The sequence below is a fragment of the Muntiacus reevesi genome, chromosome 8 (genome assembly GCF_963930625.1).
Source record: "Muntiacus reevesi chromosome 8, mMunRee1.1, whole genome shotgun sequence".
NCBI classification, from domain to species: domain Eukaryota; kingdom Metazoa; phylum Chordata; class Mammalia; order Artiodactyla; family Cervidae; genus Muntiacus; species Muntiacus reevesi.
Window position 1 is genome coordinate 71,152,072 of NC_089256.1, and position 14,861 is coordinate 71,166,932.

Genomic DNA, 14,861 nt, shown 5'->3' on the forward strand with positions numbered 1-14,861 from the left:
TTTGAGAAATATGACTGGAATCTTCATGGGCGGCATGATCATTTATTTAAGCAAAAATAGTCTACTGTAGTTTCAGTATAAAAAGAAGGAAAAAGTATATGAAGTATCTATAAAATGGCAGAGTAACAGACACGAGGTTAGCTATCCGAATTTATGTTTCCTAAGTCCTATATGTATCACTATGGTCCCGGAAATGAAAAAAGAAATAGTATAATACCTTGGTGGAGAGCAACTACTAATGATTCAGAATGATCACAAATGAATCAAATATTAGACACAGAATTTTCCTCATCTCTATAACACTCTAACAACCTCTTCTGGAATAAATCATTCCCACTAGAAAATCGCAACCTAAATAATTTTAAATTCACTGCAGGTGGCTTTTCATTTCTACTCACAAAGCATTGGGCTGGCCTGTCAGGAGCCAGGAGCCGAAGGAGAAGGTTGGAAATGTTTGGATTCCCTCTCTGTTCTGCCCGGGGGACTCGACTGCCCCACAATGCATAATCTATTAGCTGCTCTTGGCGGGGGATCTACGGAGTGACATCTCGACCGGAACCACGCAGATCGGAAAACCACTTCGCAGGAAAGGTGGGGAAGAGCAACTTTCCTAGCCCTGTCAAACTACAAGGCTGCACCGGCCGCAGAACGAGCCGGAGGGCCCGGGAGGGAGAGCCCGAGGCTGAAGGCAGCTCCTCGGCGCTCCGCCCCGGCCTCAAGCGAGGGTTTTCTCGCGGAGGAGGCATTGTTCCTCCATCTGCTCAGCCTCCGCGTTTCGCCAGGAAACCCTCCCCGCTCTCTGCTAATCTTTTCCCTAACGCTTCGGTACCTCTCTGCCGTTTCTCGGCTCCCGGTCTCTGGTCCCTGGACACCGCTCTAGGGTGAAAGGCTGCAGCGACTGGGGCGCCGCTCTAAGGCGTCGGAGGCGACTGCACTCGCCCGCCGGAGCTCGGGCGGCGTGCGCGCCTCGCTCTCGCTTCCTGCCTTCTCTCGGGGCTCTCCGGCTCGGACGGGCTCCCCCGGCCTCTTAGCCCGACTCCGGCTCGCCTTCCCCGCGGTCTGTACTCACGACCGCGCCGCGCGCTCCGCGTCGCCGCCGAGTCGTCGGCGCGCCGCCACGACGCCCCCCGGCCCGCAGAGCCGGACGCGGGCTCGGAAGGGTCAGGGCGCCGCGCGAGCGGGGAGGAGGGGCGCGGCGAGCCGGGGCAGGTGGGGAGCGCGGGGGGCGGCGCGGGGCGGGGGGAGCGGGAGCCCAGGCGGAGAGGAGACGCGTTTGCTTCTTAAACGCCAGTAAGGACAGGGCGGAGGGGGCAGGAGCGGAGAAGAGCCGAGAACACCCACCAGGAGGTGTGGGCAAAGGGGGCAATTTACAAAGTGCCGGGGCGCGAGCTGGGGACGGAGGAGGAAGGAGGCTGGAAGGAGGAAAGGGAAAATACGGGCAAGTTCCCACCTCTCCCCAGAAGGTCGAGTCTGAAAACGCTTCCCCTGAACAGAGTTAAACAGGGACTGACCGTGTTGTGTAGGGTGGATTTTAAAAGGAATTAAGTGTCGTGTAGTTTTGCCTACACGAGACTCCGCTCTATCTCGCTCAACTCTGGTAAATGACCCTCCAAGTCAGTGAACTGCCAGAAAGAAATGGAAGCTGAATTTCCTCCGCGGCGGAGTCGTCTAGAGGTACTGGCTGTTCGTTACAGGAAAATAACAATCTGGGAGGTTCCACGACCCCCAGTGCTGAAGAAACCACCCAGTTCATTAAAGTTCATCATTTTTTATTGCTTTTATTTTCGTCAGAGGATAGAGGTGACGGGTTGGCACCAAGAAACGTTTAAAACAGCTATCGAGGTAGCATTCTTTTCCAAAACGATGCAACGACTTCCTAAAACAGCTAAAAGGGGATTGGGAAACTCAGTTACTCGGCTGGGAGAAGGGAGGGAGGGAGGAAGAGGGGGTGAGAGAGAGGCGGGGGATGGGGGGGCAGGGAGAGAGAAGCATTTAAACTCTAACCGACGCTACCACCTCCTGCAACCCTCTTCTCCCGCCCCCGCCCCAACCCGACGGAATTGAAGAAGGGTTAAGCGTACGGAGGAGAGAGCAGGGCAGGGTGGGTGGAGGTGGGGTAGACGAGGGAGAGGCGAGGAGTAGGAAGTTCTCGGCAATCCCCGAGATTCAGAAAATCGCCGGAGCTCGCTGGACGCAGGAAGCTCCCTTACCTTTCTCTCTAAGCCCCGTTTGCACCTGATCTGCAACCATAAATACTTCGCGATGCTTAGTGTGCAGCCAAACGATGGCCGAATGTTAAACAATTCTTCACTCTCCCTCCCCTTTGGAAAAAACAGGCTCAAAAGAATGTTAATACTGTTCTCGTTATCCATCCGCTCCAAAACATTCCGCTTTGTCGCGAAGAGAGACGAAAACCCAGCGCTTGGGCACGCGTTTAAGTATTTATATATTATGCGGTCGGTATATAAACATATATACGTTTTCTGCGTATAAATCCAAAAAGAAAAGCACCACAGATGCCTCTGAAAGCGGGAGGGGACGGGGAAAGGAAAAACTTGGCAAGCCAAATGTATCCAAAGATTTCGTACCAGGAGCCACCTGCTTCAATATGCAGAATTCCCGAGAAGATTTAGAGGGAGAAGGGAAAAAAAATTAAAAATAAAATACCCAAAGCACACACTTGAAACTGGAAGACGACTAAGACGCGTGGAAACGGAGAGGATGAGACGATCTCCCGAGGGTACAGATCCGTCAGCTAAGTGAGCAGTCGCCTCCGAAAATCACAGTCGAGGAGGTGGCTGCAGACGCGTCCCCTGCTCCGGTCCCCGCCGCCGCCGCCGCTGCTACCTGTAGACACGCGCGCACACACACACACACACACCCGCGCGCACCCACGCGGGCACACACACAGCACAACCTCCTCTCCCTCTCTCCCCCCTCTCTGTGGCGTTGCTGGGTGCAGGAGTCTGAATCAAGCTAGAGCCATCCTCCCGACCCCGTCCTGCCCCCGCAGAGCCACGATTCCCTCCCCCGCCACTCTCTCTGCGCCCCGTTTATTGCACAGCAGTCCCTTCCCTGCAAGCCCCCTCCCCCGGGCCGGAGCCACAATCGCCGTGAGGGTGGGCCTCGGGGGCCTGGGTCCAGCGGTGGCAGACGCGGTGCGGGTCGTGGTCCTTCCCTCTTTACAAGTTCCGCCCTCCTCCCTCCCTCCTCCAGCAGCGAGCGAGCATCCTCCGCCCTCGGCACCCGCAGCGCCCGCGGCGGCAGGAGGGGTGAAGGGCCCCCGGCGTCACGTGTGACGTTCTCCGAACCCCTCGCCAGAGCGGGCGAGTGAACCGCGCGGCCGGCAAGCTGCGAGGCCTCCCATGCGATGAGTTTCTCTGTTCTAGGCGTCCTGATGCTTCCCTTCCAGGCGTTTTCGTCTTGGTGACTGAGAGTGGGGAGTTGGAGGCAAGAGCCTTCTACTCTGCTTCTTCAGTTTTTTCTTTTTCTTCCCCTTCCCCCTTGGTAGATCCCTTGCCACAAAACTCGCCCCTGTTTTCTGTTTCCACCAGCCAGAGGCAGTTAAGCTCCGAATTCTAATGTTGGTTGTAGTCTCGTCCGTGGGAGTCGTGTAAATGCAAAGCCACTGCCTCTGGCCTCTTCCCGCTGGTGGCACCCACGTCTTCTGCCCCTGGATTGGTGATGTTTAAGAATTCATCATCGCTAATCAGTGTTGGCTTTTGTGACGGGTGTGACTCACTATACCACGTTGTTTACACCTACACACCTCCCAGCAGCTTCTCTGTGTGAATTTTAAATGCAAGTGAGGTGGGGGACAGGGGCCTGCCAAGGGAACCTTTGAATTAACTGACTGCAACTTGTAATAATATTAATAAGAATAAAATTCACAAGTAGGAAATCCCTAGGAGAGATCCGTGACACGTGGTCTTGAAAAGTGTTTTTGCTTGTTTAAGTGCTTGCTTCATATTTCTCATTTGCATGTAGGCTTTAATCTGTAAAATTCAGGTCAAAGAAAGGAACTTTAACACATAGAATGCAGTTGCTCTTACTCATTAATTAATAATAATAAATAAGAAACCTAAGGTTCCAGAATATGTGATCTGATTTTGAAAAATAATCTTTAAATATGACATATTACTCAGTCATAAAAAGGACCAAAATTGGGTTATCTGCAGACATGTGGATGGACCTAGGGCTTCCCAGGTGGCGCTAGTGGTGAGGAACCTGCCTGCCTATGCAAGAGACACAGGGACTCAGGTTTAGTCCCTGGGTTGGGAGGATCCCCTGGAGGAGGGCTTGGCAACCTACCCCAGAGTTCTTGCCTTTATAATCCCATGAACAGAGGAGCCTGGGGATGGTCAATAGAGTGGCAAAGAGTCCAGCACAACTGAAGCAACTAAGGATGCAGCATACACGTGGATGGACCTAAAGACTGTCCTCTAGAGTGAAGTAAGTCAGAAAGAGAAAAACCAATATCATATATTAATGTATATATGTGGAATCTAGAAAAAATGGTATAGATGATCTTATCTGCAAAGCAGAAATAGAGACACATGTAAAGAACAAACATGAATACTAAGGGGGAAGAGGGGAGGAGGGGTAGGAAGGATTGGGAAATTGGGATTGATACATATAACTACTGATACTGTGTATAAAATAGGTAACTAATGAGAACCTACTGTATAGTATAGGGAACTCAATGCTCTGTGGTGACCTAAATGGGAAGGAAATTCAAAAAAGAGGGGATATATGCATATGTATAGTTGATTCACTTTTCTGGACAGCATAAACTAACACAACATTATAAAGTAACTATATTCTTACCTGGAAAATCCCCATGGACAGAGGAGCCTGGTGGGCTACAGTCCATGGGATTGCAAACAGTCGGACACAACTGAGCAACTGAACACACACACACACACACACACCAATGAAAATAGAAAGTCTTAAATATGACATATTCCTCCTGCTTAAAAGAAATTTAGTATCATGTTTTTCTTGACAAAGTTTTAGAATTCAGTGTATCTTGTCAATTTTTCCTACCCCCCCACCCCCGCCCTTTTCTTTTGAAGTAATGTTTAGGTGATGTGTTGACAAATAGTAGATTTTGATATTGCTCCCAGGAAAGTGAAATTTCATTCAAGTAAAACATATATCTGATTCTTGGTGACAGATCCACCCTGCCCAGTTGATCTAAATCCTATGAAAGTTCTCTGGAATCTGGAGAGTTCTCTAGAATTTCCTTAAAAAGATGAGAAATAAGTATCTATTCCAATATCAATGAAAGTACCTGACTGACTACTTTCATCTTTCACTGGATTACACAGTTAAGGTAATCTGATAGAGGGTATCATTATGACAAACACAGAACCTTATTTCTTTCTTTTTAAAAAAGAAATAAGGATGATTTGATATGTTGTCCATAACATCTTACGGAAAAAAACCCCAGTGACCATTTTCGCCAACCCAATTAAAGAATATAAAGTTTTGTATACTTCTTTCTTCCCGAGGCTATGGGTATTGTATTCTAAATGCATCCCTTGAAGTTACTATCAGAATCCTAAAGGTAATGACTAATTGTTTTTCATTTTTAATATTTGGTATTTATAGTATAGATTAATTCTAAATAGGTTCTATTGTGTTTTTTCATTATTCTTTTCACAGCTATACTTTATCAGCTGTGCACTATTATCTCATTTTTATGTTAATCTAGCAAAAACTCAAGAATTTTAACACAATAGAATTGTCATACAAACAGCATTTATCACTATCTCTAAATACAAGCAAATGAACTAAATTCTCTTGCCTATTTTTTCTTCACTTTCTCAATTAAAACCCCTGAGGGAGATAAACCCATACCATACCACTGAATCCCACAAGCAATTTAAAAAACAAGAAATTTTGCTTTCTATTTTTCTCTTCATTTGTTGATATGCAGTTAAGAGCTGGGACTCTGGGATCAGATTGCTTAGTTTGAATCCTGGATCTACACTTAATATGTTCTTGCCTGGTGCAATAATCTCTAAACTCATATTCCACCACTACAAAATACAGATAATAATAGTATCTACCTTGTAGGAATGTTGTGAGGATTATCCAAAAAAAATGCATGTAAAGCTCATGACACAGGTGTAACTAATTTTTCAGGGTTCATTCTATTTTTAGTGTATGTGATATGCTTCCTCCACAGATTCAAACTTCAATATATGTAGTGACATTTGGGCTTAGTGTTAAAAGCTGATCATGAAATTTGGTTTCATTTATGATACCCATAACATGAAAATAATTAATGATTAGTGAATTCCTAGGTCCTCCATCTTTTCTTTTTTCTTTATGGGGCTGTATCTGTCTTCTATTAGCTAATTTTAGTGTAAGGGAGCATCTTAAATGTAGATGAGACAGAAAATGAAACACTAAACATATGAATAGGTGATGAAGGCATCAATAAAATATAAGAAATTGGACTCAATTTACGCTGCAGATCATGTCATCTTCCAGGTTGTGACATTAACCCCACTGAATTTCATGGTCTTTTACCATGTTACATATTATTTGGAATAAATACTGGAACTCTCTGTAAAATCAATTACAAATAAAAACCTTGTGAAAATTTCCCAAACATATCTGTTGATCCATAGATGTGAAAGAAGATGTTAATATAAGGCATTTGTAAAGTATTAGCATTTTCTGGGGGAAAAAAAAACAGGTTCAGAAGAGACAATCTATTGAGTGGAAGTGGGGGGAAAATAATTACCAGGAGAGTAGTGAAACTGACTTTGAAAATGTATGTATACAAGTTAACTGTTGTAACAGTAAAATTTCCTTTTTCAGAAATAAAAATGAAAATATCAGAAAAGGAATGTAGGCTTGAGGGTGAATATTATATTGTATTTTCAGATACTTCAATACAGTGGTATGTAGACTTGGTTTGCTTTCAGTCGAGAAAGTCATTAAGTGGGAAGATTTTTTTTTCCCAGTAATTATATATATAAAGAAAATTAAACAGCAAGTTCTCCTAAAATAAAGAAAAAGCAAGAATATTGCTCCATTCTTTGAAAAGACCAAAGACTCACAGCAGGAGGTTGGCACTTTTTTTTTTTTTCTTTCAAGGGGCTTCAGAAGAAAAAGTATTAATAAAATGTTATGCTTAGAAGAAATTTTACTACAACCTTTCTCATAAACATATGTATTTTAGTTAAAATAGGTTAAATATAAATAATATACTGAGAAAGAGTTCATAGGGGCAATGAGAATTAATATTTCAGCTCTGAAAGAAATAAAACATAAACTCATAATCTGTCAAACTGTGGCAATGCAAGGTAGACCACCTGCTCAGCTTCCTGGCAATGTTTTATTATAACCTGGACAAAAGATCAATGCTATTAATACAGAAGACAGATCCCAACTTTTAGAATTCCCAACCTAGTCTGATAGTGTTTAGTATCCATTTGGCCACAGTCCACCTGGTCTCTAAGGTTAGTGCAATCCACAAACCCCTTCTCCATTCCATACAGTCTGTATAGCAAGGTCAAATTCATCTTTTTATCTAGTCCTTACCAAATCAAGAGGCTTCCCTGATAGCTCAGTTGGTAAAGAATCCACCTGCAATGTAAGAGACCTCAGTACAACTCCTGGGTCAGGAAGATCCCCTGGAGAAGGGATAGGCTACCCACTCCAGTATTCTTGGGCTTCCCTTGTGGTTCAGCTGGCAAAGAATCTGCCTGCAATGTGGGAGATCTGGGTTTGATCCCTGGGTTTAGAGGATCCCCTGGAGAAGGGAAAGGCTACCCACTCCAGGATTCTGGCCTGGAGAATTCCATGAACTGTATATTCCATGGGGTCACAAAGAGTTAGACATGACTGAGCAACTTTCAGTATCACTTTACCAAATCAAACCATTCTTGAAAATGCTTAATGAAACTGTATCTCCTATCATGTGAAATGCAAGCTCCTTATCCTGAGATCCATATCTAACATACTCTCAATCCCATACATCTTTATTCAGCTTCTCTCATTACTTCTCTTCCTAATCTCTACATTTCTCCCAAAAGATAAAATCTGTTGGTCTCCAAGGACAATTCTAATGATTTCTTTTCTTAGGCTGTCCATCACCATCCCTGCCTACTAAACACTTCCAAAATTACTACCTCAAAGATCCATTCCATCAGAAATTATTTTCCCTTATTTACTCTGAATATAACTAATGTCCACCTCCCATAATGCAATTGCACAGTCTCTCTTGTGTTACCATTATTTCTGAATCTTTCGTCTCTCTTAGCTTGTTTATAGGGTACTAAACAATCTCTTACTCCAAGACCTTTCCGTTTACTATCCCCTCTTCTAATATCTCTCTTCCTCCTAATTGGCTCTATGACTCCATCCCACATTCATATGAGGTCTTTGCTCAGGCGTCATTTTCAAAAGATATCTTCACCAACTCAACTATGTAAAAGAGCATGTTCCTCTTCATTTATCCTGTCTTCTTAACTTCCTACATTTGCTTCAGAATACATATTATAACCTGACTATATTTGTTTCTCCTTTCTAAAAGGTAGGGCTTCTCAGGTGGCGCAGTGGTAAAGAATCCACCTACCAATGCAGGAGAAGCAAGAGACAGGTTCAACCCCTAATTCAGGAGGATCCCCTGGAGTAGGGAATGGCAACCCACGCCAGTATTCTTGCCTGGAAAATTCCATGGACAGAGGAGCCTGGAGGGCTGCAGTCCATGGGGTCACAGAGTCAGACACGACTGAGCGATTCAGCACAGCAGCACCACAAAATCAGGGATTTAGTCTGTTTGTTTACTACTGTATGAGAAGCACCAAGGTGTTTGCCTGACTCTTTGTGGTCTGTAATCATTGAATGAACGAATGAATGGTTGCAGCCAATTTGATTTGTTAATATTGTAGCAGTTTAGGGGGCATGATTACAGACTAACATGATCTCAGCCAACAATCAAATATAAAGGTATAGGAATATAAAGGCATAGGCATTTGCTCAGATATTCTTGAAAGTTATATTTTCAAAATAAATGTCTTACTTAAAATATATTAAAGTCATAATAAAAGGACACAGGCCCCCATTTTTTGGAGATAATATTTAAAATGGGCATTATTAGCCCCAAATGTGTTCCTAAAGCAGAGATACCCTACTTCCAAAGATTATCTGCTTCTTTAAAAGTCAATGGTATTTTATTACACATGACATAGATTTCACATTTGCTCATTTCCCTGAGTTTTATGATTTAAATAGGGTATCTAGGTAATGTTCTTTTTCTTAAGTTCTAAAATTCTTTTGTTGTTATTACTTAAAAACTTGAATTTATATGGGATTTCCCTGGCAGTCTAGTGGTTAAGACTCCATACTTCCATCCCAGAGGGTTTGATCCCTAAAGAACTTGAAATATACAGAAGCAATTATAAAAACCTAAAAATCACATTTATAGTACACTGTGTAGTTAATTCTTAAATCAACTCAAGAGTGTTGTTCAGTCGCCAAGTTATGTCTGACTCGGTAACCCCATGGAGTACAGCATGCTAGGTTTCCCTGTCCTTCACTATCTCTCAGAGTTTGCTCAAATTCATGTCCATTGAGTCGGTGATGCCAACCACCTCATCTTCTGTTGCCCCCTTCTCCTTTTGTCTTCAGTCTTTCCCAGCATCAGTCTTTTCCAATGAGTCAGCTCTTCACATCAGGTGGCCAAAGTATTAGAACTTCAGCTTCAGCATCAGTTCTTCCAATGAATGTTCAGGGTTGATTTCCTTTAGGATTGACTGGTTTGATCTCCCTGCTGTCCAAGGGATTCTAAAGCGTCTTTTCCCTCACCACAATTTGAAAGCATCACTTCTTCAACACTCAGCCTTCTTTATGGTCCTGCTCTCACATTCATACATGACCACTGGAAAAACCATAGTTTTGACTATACAGACCTTTGTTGACAGAGTGATGTCTCTGCTTTTTAATACACTGCCTAGCTTTGTCATAGCTTTCCTTCTAAGGAGCAAGCATCTTTTAATTTCATGGCTGCAGTCATCATCCACAGTGATTTTGGAGCCTGAGAAAATAAAATCCGTCACTGCTTCCACTTTTTCCCCTTCTATTTACCATGAAGTGGTAGGACCGGATCTTAGTTTTCTGAATGCTGAGTTTTAAGCCAGCTTTTCCACTCCCCTCTTTCACCCTCAGCAAGAGGCTCTTTTCTTCCTCTTCACTTTCTACCATTATCAGTTATTTGCATATCTGAAGTTGTTGATATTTCTCCCAGCAATCTTGATTTCAGCCTGCGATTCATCCACCCTGGGATTTCACATAATATACCTATTTCATAGATGGAGATACTAGATCCAAGGCATAAAAGTTTAAATTTGGTACTACATCCTCTGATTGTAAGTTCAGGTAACTACCACGATCACACTACCCTCCTGAACAGAAAAGGAATGAACAGGTATGAGAATATGGCTTTCAAATACAAGTTGGTCAAGTCTGTATTAAGTATGAGTTCAGGAAAAAACTACTTGAGCTGGAGATCACTGAAAATGTGTAAACTTTAGATATTCTGTGTCATTAGTTAAAATAAGTTAGTATGCTTGATGTCAAGAATTGTCCAAAACTTCAACAAACAGAAGAGACAGAGAGAATAAGAGAAATAAAGAAAGAAAAAGAAAGGAAGGAAGGATGGGAGGGAGGGAAGAAAGGAAGGGAAGGAGAAAGAAAAAGAAAGATTCAGAGAGAAGCAATCCAAGCTGCAGCTAGAAAAAGATCAATTGAGAACTGAGTTTCTAGTGCATCTTATAAGATCAATTTGAGTTAAACATGTGGATGGAAGGCTAAAGAATTAATGGCCTGAATAAATTTATTTTCTAGATTGACACTACTATTTTTAAGAAATATGAAGTACTGGCTTCTGGTAATGGCTATGAAAGATCTTATTAGATTGACCTTCCTGAAGATAACAGCCATAAACTCTTGGACATAACACAAAAAAAAGCAGTCACATAAAGGAACTTCACAGTAAACAGAACCAGGAAGATTCTTGTAAGGAATCCACACACAGAGAGTTCTACAGAATGAGTTCTCATTTTTGCATCTGTTAACCTAGAGCCAGGAGCAGTCAGTGTGGCAGGAAAACCAGTGATTTCTTGGCTTGGGGAACCAGAAGACTGAATCCAGGCGAAACTGTTAAAGAGGGGGAATCTGAAGGAAGAGAATATAGACATAAAGGGATTGCGCAAATTCTGTCTGCCTACGTCTTTGGTAGACTCCCAAACAACATTTTGGAGAAGGCAATGGCACCCCACTCCAGTACTCTTGCCTGGAAAATCCCATGGACAGAGGAGCCTGGTAGGCTACAGTCCATGGGGTCGCTAAGAGTCGGACACGACTGAGCGACTTCACTTTCACTTTTCACCTTCATGCATTGGAGAAGGAACTGGCAACCCACTCCAGTGTTCTTGCCTGGAGAATCCCAGGGATGGGGGAGCCTGGTGGGCTGCCGTGTACGGGGTCTCACAGAGTCGGACACGACTGAAGTGACTTAGCAGCAGCAGCAAACAACACTTGGTGCAATAGGTCCATAACATTTCACTTAAAGAAAATAGATCTGAGTTAATTTGGGAGCCATTGCCCAGTTTGTAGCTGGAATCTAACCAAGATAATTTCCTGCTAAAATAAAATAAATAATACTCTTTGGAGGACAAACAATAGAATTCAGAGTCTCCAAATCTTAACATTCATAATGTTCAAGATAGAATCCAAAATTATCTGATGTCTAAAAATTTAGGAAAATATAATAGATTGTCAAGTAAAAAGAAAATAGTTGAGACCAACCTCTAGATTATCTTGTATGTTGGAATAAGCCAACTAGGATTTTAAAACCGCTGTTATAACAATCCTCAGTGAAGTAAAAGAATCTAAGTTTGCTGTACATAAAAAAATAGGAACTATTTAAACAAAGAAATATAAATAATATAAAGAACCAAAGGATATTCTAGAACTGAAAAATACTATATATGAAATTAAAAATTCTCCAGATGAGCTTAAATGAGATGATGGAAAAGACTGAGGAAAGACAGAATTGTTGTCTAGTAGAGTCAGGGATCTACTATCCTATGTAAAGAACAGAGAAAATAGAAAGAAAACAAACATATATAATGTAGTCTCAGAAAGAGAAGAACAATAAGGGGGTAAAAATATTTAAGGACTAAATATTAGCTGGAACTTTCATATGTTGCTGATAGTATGCAAAATGGTGCATCTACTTTGGAAAATAGTTTAGTGTTACCTTATGACAATAAAACTATACATGCCAGGATTTGTTTTAGGAACCAACAGTTTTACTTATAAGTGTTTACCACAGGAAATGAGCATATGGGTTTACACAAATATTTGTAGGCAAATTTCATAGTAACAGTTTGTTGCTTTTTTTTTAATAATAGCCCCAATCTGGAAACATGTTATTAAATGTTCATTAATTGGTAAATGGATAAACAAATTGTCTTACATGCATACTTAGGGGGTACTACTTAGCAATGAAAAAGAACATAATAAATCAAAAAACATCATGCTAAGTGAAAGAAGTCCAACACTGATTCAACGGGTACAAATAACACTGTTTGCTTCAACTGGCACAGCCACTATGAAGAACATGAGGGGATTCCTTAAAAAACTGGAAATAGAACTGCCATATGACCCATCAGTCCCACTGCTGGGCATACACACCGAGGAAACCAGAATTGAAAGAGACATGTGTACCCCCAATGTTCATTGCAGTACTGTTTACAATAGCTAGGATTGGAAGCAACCTGATATCCATTGGCAGATGAACGGATAAGGAAGTTGTGGTACATATACATGATGGAATATTACTCAACTATAAAAAAGAACACATTTAAATCAGTTCTAATGAGGTGGACAAAACTGGAGGCTATTATACAAAGGAAAGTAAGTTAGAAAGAGAAACACCAATACAGTATATTAATGCATATGTATGGAATTTAGAAAGATGGTAATGACAATCCTAAATGCAAGGCAGCAAAACAGACACAGACATAAAGAACAGACTTTTGGACTATGTGGGAGAAGGCGAGGGTGGGATGATTTGAGAGAATAGCATTGAAACATATATTATCATAGGTAAAATAGATGACCAGAGCAAATTCAGTGCATGAAGCAGGACACTCAGTGAGTGCGCTGGGACAATGCAGAGGGATGGGGTAGGGAGGGAGGTCAGATGGGGATTAAGGATGGGGGGACACATGCGCACCCATGGATGATTCATCTTGATGTATGGCCAAAACCACCACAATATTGTAAAGGAATTATCCTCCAATTAAAATAAATTAATTTTTTTAAAAGACTTTGTTTCCTGAGTCCATTGATATGAAATTCTAGAAAGTGCAAAACTATGATAATAGCATGAAGATCCATTGGATAGTGTCTCAGTGACAAAGGGTCGTGAGGGAGCTTTTAAGACTAATGAATGGGTTCTGGACCTTAATCATGGTCATGTTTCCAAGCCTGTAGACAATAGCCAATATTCATCAAACTCCATGCTTAAAACAAATGACATTTGTTTTATGTAAATTATACACTAACAGAGCGGAATAAAAGTAAAGAAATGGTATGTAGCTAATGTTAAATTTTATGAAACATTTTGCAGTTGAAACAAAGAAACTTATACCTAGTGCAGTTGGTAGTTGGCAGTAAGGAAAAAAGTGCAAGTTCTTAATTATGAAAAAAACCCATGCTTTCAAAAGATTAATCTAATAGCAGAATACATGATAGGTTAAAAGAGAAGCAATATGGGCTAACAAATCTGTCCAGATATTCAGGTCAAAAATTGCATTATAGCAATTGGAATGGAAAGGAAATGGTGCATATGAAACATTTCAAAGGAAGAACCTAGTTATTAGGTATATGACTCATTAATCAATTCAGTTCAGTTCAGTTGCTCAGTCATGTCTGACTCTTTGCAACCCCACGGACTGCAGCATGCCAGGCTTCCCTGTCCATCATCAAATCCCAGAGCTTACTAAAATGCATGTCCATTGAATTGATGATGCCATCCAACCATCTCATCCTCTGTTGTCCCCTTCTCCCACCTTCAATCTTTCCCAGCATTAGGGTTTTTTCAAATGAGTCAGCTCTTTGCATCAGGTGGCCAAAGTATTGGAGTTTCAGCTTCAGTATCAGTCCTTCCAAGAAATATTCAGGGCTGATTTCCTTTAGGATTGACTGGTTGGATCTCCTTGCACTCGAAGATTCATTAATAAAAATTTAAAAGTTAAAAATACTGCACATAAATGTAAAAATAAGACATGAAAGTATTCACTGCAAATACTTTATGAGTGTTTACCCATTGAGAAAAAGTGAGAATTTACACTTTATTTTCTATACCATATAGCTACTTCACATTGAGCCTTTACTCCATTTCAGTCACTCCCCATTTATTATTATTAATATTATTCTAATCATCACAGCTAAACTCTGAGGTAGGTTTGTTGCTGTTTGTTGTTTAGTCACTCCGTCATGTCTGACTCTGCTAAGAAACCACGGACTGAAGCCCACCAGGCTCCTCTGACTACAGGATTTTCTGGGCAAGATTACTAGATTGGGTTGCCATTTCCTCCTTCCATGGACCTTCCCCATCCGGGGACTGAACCCACGTCTCTGGCATCTCCTGCACTGCAGATGGAAACTTTACTGCTGAGCCGCCCAGGAAGCCCTACGAGGTAAATTTACTAACCCCACTTTATAGAGGAGGAAACTGAAGCCCCATGTTAAAATGAATCATTTAAGATTACACAACTAAAACACAGTAAATCTGGATTCAAACTAAAATCTAGCAGAAAGCCCATTCT

At 41.9% G+C, this 14,861-nt stretch overlaps 1 protein-coding gene across 1 annotated transcript in view; it reads right to left on the minus strand.

Moving 5' to 3' along the window:
• The window catches only part of NLGN1 (neuroligin 1), an 884,133-nt gene extending 882,989 nt beyond the window's left edge, over positions 1-1,144 (minus strand). The window contains exon 1 of the mRNA XM_065943135.1: positions 830-1,144. The gene's annotated coding sequence lies outside the window, so the exon portion shown is untranslated. The remainder of the gene's footprint in view (positions 1-829) is intronic.
• Between the last annotated feature and the right edge of the window lie 13,717 nt (positions 1,145-14,861).